Source organism: Dromiciops gliroides, chromosome 3 (assembly GCF_019393635.1).
Source record: "Dromiciops gliroides isolate mDroGli1 chromosome 3, mDroGli1.pri, whole genome shotgun sequence".
Lineage (NCBI taxonomy): Eukaryota > Metazoa > Chordata > Mammalia > Microbiotheria > Microbiotheriidae > Dromiciops > Dromiciops gliroides.
This window is the reverse complement of record NC_057863.1, coordinates 627,458,862-627,465,714: the sequence shown is the minus strand read 5'-3', so window position 1 is coordinate 627,465,714 and position 6,853 is coordinate 627,458,862. Positions and strand designations below refer to the sequence as shown.

The window sequence follows — 6,853 nt, the reverse complement described above, 5'->3', positions numbered from 1 at the left end:
CTACTTTCTCCCTACATAAGTGAAAGGGCAGCCACGACCTTCTGGAGCCCCCATCTCACTTTGGGACAGCTCTCCTTTGTCAGGAAGTTTCTGCCGTTATTAAGTCTTTTTGCAGATCTAGCCTCCCGTTTTGTATTTCTTTTTCCTTTCCTTCAGCACCTCTCCTCTGAAGGCCCTGGGCATCTCATGCAGCCCCAGAAAGTGATTTCAGAGTCATTAAACCTCAGAGCTGGAAGGACCTCCTAAGTCCAACTTATATCAGAACAAGAACTGCCCCAACCCATACCATACACCAATCTAGGGCTATCCAGTCTTTGCTTCAAGACCTCCAGGGAAGGGGAACCTTCAGACTCTCCCAGAAAGCGGACCATTACACCTCCAATTATTAGGACCTTTCTTCCTGAGTTACCTCTTTGCAACTTCCACCCATAACTCCTAGTTCTGGGAAGAGGAGGAGGAGGAAGATGAGCAGGAAGAAGAGGAGGAGGATGGGGGAAGGAGAAGAAGGAGGAGGAAGAGGAAGAGGAGTCTAATGTCTTGATCATATGACAACTCTTCATGCTTGGAGGCAGTCACTGGTCTCCCTCTCTCCCCCACCTCCCAAATCTTCTCCAGAATAAGCACCAACTAGTTCATTTAGCCAGTTTTCACATGTGATAGGCTCAAAGCCCGTCACCATCTTGGTTCATAGGATCATAGATTTACAGTTGAGAGAAACCTTAGTGGTTTCCTTTCTCTGTATGCTCTCAAGTGTATAAATGTCCTTTCTAAATGGCGGCACTGAGAACTGAACACAACACTCCTGACCAGGGCAGAGCACAACAGAACTCTCACCTTTTTATTCCTGTATGCAGACAACCTGGGTTCAAATCCAACTCCTGTCATTTACTACCTCTGCAAGCACAGGCAAATCACATAGTCCCCCTAAGCCTCAGTTTCTTCATCTGTCAAATGGGAGCTTGGGATCAAACAGCCTCCAAGGTCTCCTCCAAGTGTATTTTTTTTTTGCAGGGCTAGGAGGGTTAAGTGACTTGCCCAGGGTCACACAGCTAGTAAGTGTTATGTGTCTGAGGCCGGATTTGAACTCAGGTCCTCCTGAATCCAGGGCTGGTGCTCTATCCACTGCACCACCTAGCTGCCCCTATTATTTTGATTCAGTCTAAGACTATGTTCCTTTCCTTTCCTTTCCTTTCCTTTCCTTTCCTTTCCTTTCCTTTCCTTTCCTTTCCTTTCCTTCCCTTCCCTTCCCTTCCCTTCCCTTCCCTTCCCTTCCCTTCCCTTCCCTTCCCTTCCCTTCCCTTCCCTTCCCTTCCCTTCCCTTCCCTTCCCTTCCCTTCCCTTCCCTTCCCTTCCCTTCCCTTCCCTTCCCTTCCCTTCCCTTCCCTTCCCTTCCCTTCCCTTCCCTTCCCTTCCCTTCCCTTCCCTTCCCTTCCCTTCCCTTCCCTTCCCTTCCCTTCCCTTCCCTTCCCTTCCCTTCCCTTCCCTTCCCTTCCCTTCCCTTCCCTTCCCTTCCCTTCCCTTCCCTTCCCTTCCCTTCCCTTCCCTTCCCTTCCCTTCCCTTCCCTTCCCTTCCCTTCCTTCCCTTCCCTTCCCTTCCCTTCCCTTCCCTTCCCTTCCCTTCCCTTCCCTTCCCTTCCCTTCCCTTCCCTTCCCTTCCCTTCCCTTCCCTTCCCTTCCCTTCCCTTCCCTTCCCTTCCCTTCCCTTCCCTTCCCTTCCCTTCCCTTCCCTTCCCTTCCCTTCCCTTCCCTTCCCTTCCCTTCCCTTCCCTTCCCTTCCCTTCCCTTCCCTTCCCTTCCCTTCCCTTCCCTTCCCTTCCCTTCCCTTCCCTTCCCTTCCCTTCCCTTCCCTTCCCTTCCCTTCCCTTCCCTTCCCTTCCCTTCCCTTCCCTTCCCTTCCCTTCCCTTCCCTTCCCTTCCCTTCCCTTCCCTTCCCTTCCCTTCCCTTTCCGGCAATTGGGGTTAAGTGACTTGCCCAGGGTCACACAGCTAGTAAGTGTTATGTGTCTGAGGCCAGATTTGAACTCAAGTACTCCTGACTCCAGGGCCGGTGCTCTATCCACTGCACCACCTAGCTGCCCCACTATGTTACTTTTCATGGTTGTTCTATCACACCATCATTCACAATGAAGTTGTACTAAGTTCAATAAGATCTTTTTCGGATAAGCTTAGATTCAATCATTCCCCAAAGCAAGTTTGACTCTATGTAAATTCTATTCGCAATGATTCCTACCTATTTCTTCATTTGCACTATCTCAAACTAATCAAAACATTTGGTATCCAGAAAACAAGGAAACCTGAAATGCCAACTAAAACAAGGGCCAGTTTGCCAGCTTTGCGTGCGGTGGAGTGGAAAGTGGGCTTTTTGCTTTTATCAGCCATTCATTTCCAAGATGGTTTGGTTATTTTATTTTCTTCCCATAACCAACGTTTAATCTTTCCAGGCAACACCTGGAAATCTCCACTCTCCCCAGATCAACTCTCTTGCAGACTATGTACCCAGGGGCTGTTTGCCTAGCATCCCTGTTTTGGTTCTCAGAAAAAGAGTACTGGGACAGAACACTCTGTCATATCAACAACTCTCCTTCAAGGTCTTGAGCAAGAGAAACTGGGACAGGAAGCAGACAGTGGCCTCCTTGCCCCAGGTAACTGCCTGATCACGTAAACAAACAGGGCACAATGGCTCCCTGTCTATCGGGTGATAAATATTTATATGCCAAGCCTTGTGTTTGGGAGCACTAAAGCCATTCCTCAGATGGAACGTTGACCTTTGGGATGAAAAACAGGGCAGTTGATTTTGCAGGTGATGTAATTAATTTCTGTGGCCCAGAGTTGTACAGTGAACAAGGGAAATGAGTGTTTTTTATCATTGCTTGGATAGTGAGTCAGCAGGCAGGCAGAGTTTAGAAGAAACAGTCTTCCGGGGCTGGGACTCATTTAAAATCAAAGTGCCAATACCCAGCCCTAGCCTTTTCCTGGTGGCAGTTTAGTGGGTGTCTCTAGAGCATATGAATGTTCTTCCTAAGCTGTGGCACCAAACAGAACCAAACACGGCATTCTATACATAATCTGAGCAGGGCAGAGAACGGTGAAGCTATCACCTCCTCTGAGAGACCTAGTGACCAAATAGTTTTGGATGAGTCTAAAACCACATTTTCTTGATGTTCGAAAATGGGTGTCATTGCATCATAGTACAAAAGAGGGAAACTGACAGCGCAGGGGCTGGTTTTCACTTTGTCTCTCTAGCTCCAGAGCTTGACACAGTTCCTTTTGTGTAGGAAGAAGGAGCTTGATAAATGCTTGTTGGTTTAAGGAAGTGAGGAGAGCATGATACATGGTGAAAACCAGGGGAAAATACAAGGACTGATGTACAGCAGTGAGGGTCCAGCTGACATTAGATAACAAGAGTCTGGAGCAACCCCACTGTTGCATGACTTCTCTAGGAGCAGCAGCAGGCAGTGAGCAGAAACAAAAAAGGCAGATGATGACTAACCCCAGGTTGGTAGTTGGCAAGATGTGACTAGGAATAGATGGATAGAGGACGAACAATTCCAAGAGAGCTGATGGCATATCATTGAATTGGTCATCTAGAACATTAAGACTGTGGTGGGGGGCGGCTAGGTAGCGCAGTGGATAAAGCACCGGCTCTGGATTCAGGAGTACCTGAGTTCAAATCCGGCCTCAGACACTTGACACCTACTAGCTGTGTGACCCTGGGTAAGTCACTTAACCCCCATTGCCCTGCAAAAAAAAAAAAGTGTGGTGGGAAGGAAGAAGAGACACCAGAAGCAAGTGCTATACTATCACAGAGGGGGTGGAAGGGATTGGAGGGCACAAGGAAGGTAAATGATATGAGAAGCAAGTCAGAAGGGGAGAAGGTACCTGTGGGGAAAATGGGAATTTGAGAGTTATGGATGATGGAGGTGGGCTTATTCAATCAATTTGTGTGCCGGGCACTGTGCTGTGTCCTAGAGACAAAAGCGAAACTGTCTGTGACATCTGGAATTTACATCATAAAGGAGGCAACATCTAGGCATAGAATATAATGGGGGTGGGCCAGTCCATGTGACCCAGCCCTTAAAGAATATTCTGGCATTCCCTGCCTGGTTTCAATTCACATGATAAAATGGAAGCCTGAGGGTGAGCATGAAAACTCAAGGGTGTGGGGGCAGCTAGGTGGCGCAGTGGATAGAGCACAGGCCCTGGAGTCAGGAGGACCTGAGTTCAAATCCAGCCTCAGACACTTAACAATTACTAGCTGTGTGACCCTAGGCAAGTCACTTAACCCCAATTGCCTCACCAAAAAAAAAAAGAAAAAAAGAAAGAAAAGAAAACTTAAGTATTTATACTATGTGGTGGTGGTGGTAATGATGATATTTCTATAACAATTTAAGGTTTACAAAGCATTTTACATATACTAACTCATTTTATCTTCACAAAGACCCCAGGAGGTAAGTGGTATTATCATCTCCATTTCACAGATGAAAAAACTGAGGTTGAGAAGTTAAGTGACTTGTTTAGGGTCACCCAGTGCCTGAAGTAGGATTTGAACTCAGTTCTTCTGTGTCCTGCACTCTAAGAATTGTCTAATTATTGGTGGAAGCTGGTAGAACTAATGATTCAGGGTTGCTGAGCTGGATCAGTAAGTATGCAAAAGGGATGGCCCACCTCTTCTTCAATCTCTTTCTTTTGTGGTTTCAGGTGAGGGAAGACTAATTAGTTATGTACCCTGTCTTCCACCTGATCACAGTGGCTATGAGCACATGGCTGCTATTGTCTCTATGTTTCTTCTTTTCTGATCTTAGGCAAATGAATATTCCATGACTGAAGTGTTCAGGCAATCCTGCGCATACAGATATTTCAAAGGTCCTATCAGAGTTAGAAGCTGACTGGCAGCAGTAATTGTAGCATCTTCTGGAAGGGCATTGGATGAGTGAAGATGAGTCTACAATGAGAAACATACAGGCATGAAGTCAAACAAGGAAGAGTGACCCTTAATGGAAGAGAGCAGTGCTATCCATGGACTCTAGAAAGCCACTGACCTTCAGAGCCCAGGAGGGAGCTAAAGATAATTTCACAATGATGCTACAGAGGGAGAAAAGTATTTCTGTTGGGAGAATTTTGAATTACCCCTTTGTGTTCCCTATACAGGTGTCTCACTACTATTATATGAAGTTTTGGTTCATTCTACCCATAGATATCGTATGTATTTATGGAAGAATGTGACTTAAGCTTGGGGAAAATGTTTTTTGTACCAATAGTTCTTACTTTACTTTCTTAATAAATACCTTCTCTGGAAGTTAATGAAGTCAACTGTTGATGGTCAATGAGGAACACATCAATAGGGGCTCAGAAGCTACAGTGGTAAAATATATATTCCCTCAGGATTATTTCTATAACCTGGAGAGTAAATATCAAATGCCATTCTGTATACCCAAAATTTCTAGCGCAAATACAGATTGGGGGAACAACCCAGAGGGGGTACCACAATGAGCATCTACAAGGTATATACAAAATACAGATAATAATTATAGGCAATTGTCATATCAAGGGAACGATCATCTTTGTGTGTGGCTAATGTACAGTGAAGATGGCAGGGGGCAGCTAGGTGGCACAGTGGATAAAGTACCAGCCCTGGATTCAGGAGGAACTGAGTTCAAATCCGGCCTCAGATACTTGACACTTACTAGCTGTGTGACCCTGGGCAAGTCACTTAACCCTCATTGTCCTTAAAAAACCAAAACAAACCAAAAAATTAACAGTGAAGATGGCAATTGAGGATATTTAGGAAGCTGATGAACTGGGAGGCTGGGATGTTCAAGGGGACTTCAACTTGTATATTAAGTTTTCAGACTGCAGGGCTGGGGTAGGGATAGAGAGGAAGACTATGAGAAAGGAGGGAGAATGACCTTGTCATGGCAAGAACCTCAGTTCACACCTTGGATTCATGTCAGAAATTTCCTTTGAGGCAAACATAGCTACAGGGGAATACAGAAAGAAGAACCCCACCCCCTAAGCCAAGCATACAAGGAGCTTTAGCACTCCAAGACAAACAACTTGTTTTTGTTTCCAGCTAAGTTTGCAAACGAAGCAGGGCAATTTTTTTTTGCTCTGTGGTTGGCCTTGCAAGCAGATTGAGGTGAACTGTTGGCCTTGCAAGTGTGGAAGGGCAAACCTTTCAAAAAACACAAACACTTTTTGGGGGGCATGGGATGAGGCCAAATTCTGAGAAATGTATGATTGCTTATTTTTGCTGAATTGAAGGATAGTTTTCAGATAACGTCACTCATGTTAAGTAAGACCCTTCTCTCCGGGTCTTCACAACCTAAAAGTTGTTTTATGATGGCAACAAAGAGAGAGGAAGCAACATGGTCTAGGAAATAGAAGGTTGGACTCAGAACCAAGAAGACCTGGGTTTGAATCCCACCTCAGACATTTATTTGTTGTGTGAACCTCAGTGAATCATTTAATCTCTCTGGGCTTCAATTTCCTCATCTGTAAAATGAAGGATTTATGTTACATGACCTGTAATGACCCTTGCAACTCCAAACCTGTGCTTCTGTGTACTGGAGATAAAGATGGATAGAGGGGCAAAGGGACAGTCTGGAAATAAGAGTGAGAGCAAGATAGGACAAATCCTATTCCTTTCCCAGCACTTCAGGGAGCATATAGAAAGTGCACCTAGTTAGACAGAGTAGCCAGGGGGTAAACCATATTTTAGAGAGAGCCAGGTTCCTAGTATCCCAAGAAGATGGAAAGGGTTCGAAGAGAAGACATATAGGATAATGGAGAGTTTGTCAGCAATAGACTGAGGGGGTCTGTGGGATATAATGGAGCATGAAATGGCATGTACTAT

General features: G+C 45.6%; 1 long non-coding RNA gene across 1 annotated transcript; it reads left to right on the top strand.

The window, feature by feature from the left end:
• The first annotated feature begins 2,754 nt into the window (after nt 1-2,754).
• Nucleotides 2,755-5,279, top strand: LOC122745902. Its single transcript, XR_006355503.1, has 3 exons — nt 2,755-2,800; nt 4,479-4,639; nt 4,803-5,279. It is a non-coding gene; the product is annotated as an uncharacterized LOC122745902 (long non-coding RNA).
• Nucleotides 5,280-6,853: the final 1,574 nt, after the last annotated feature.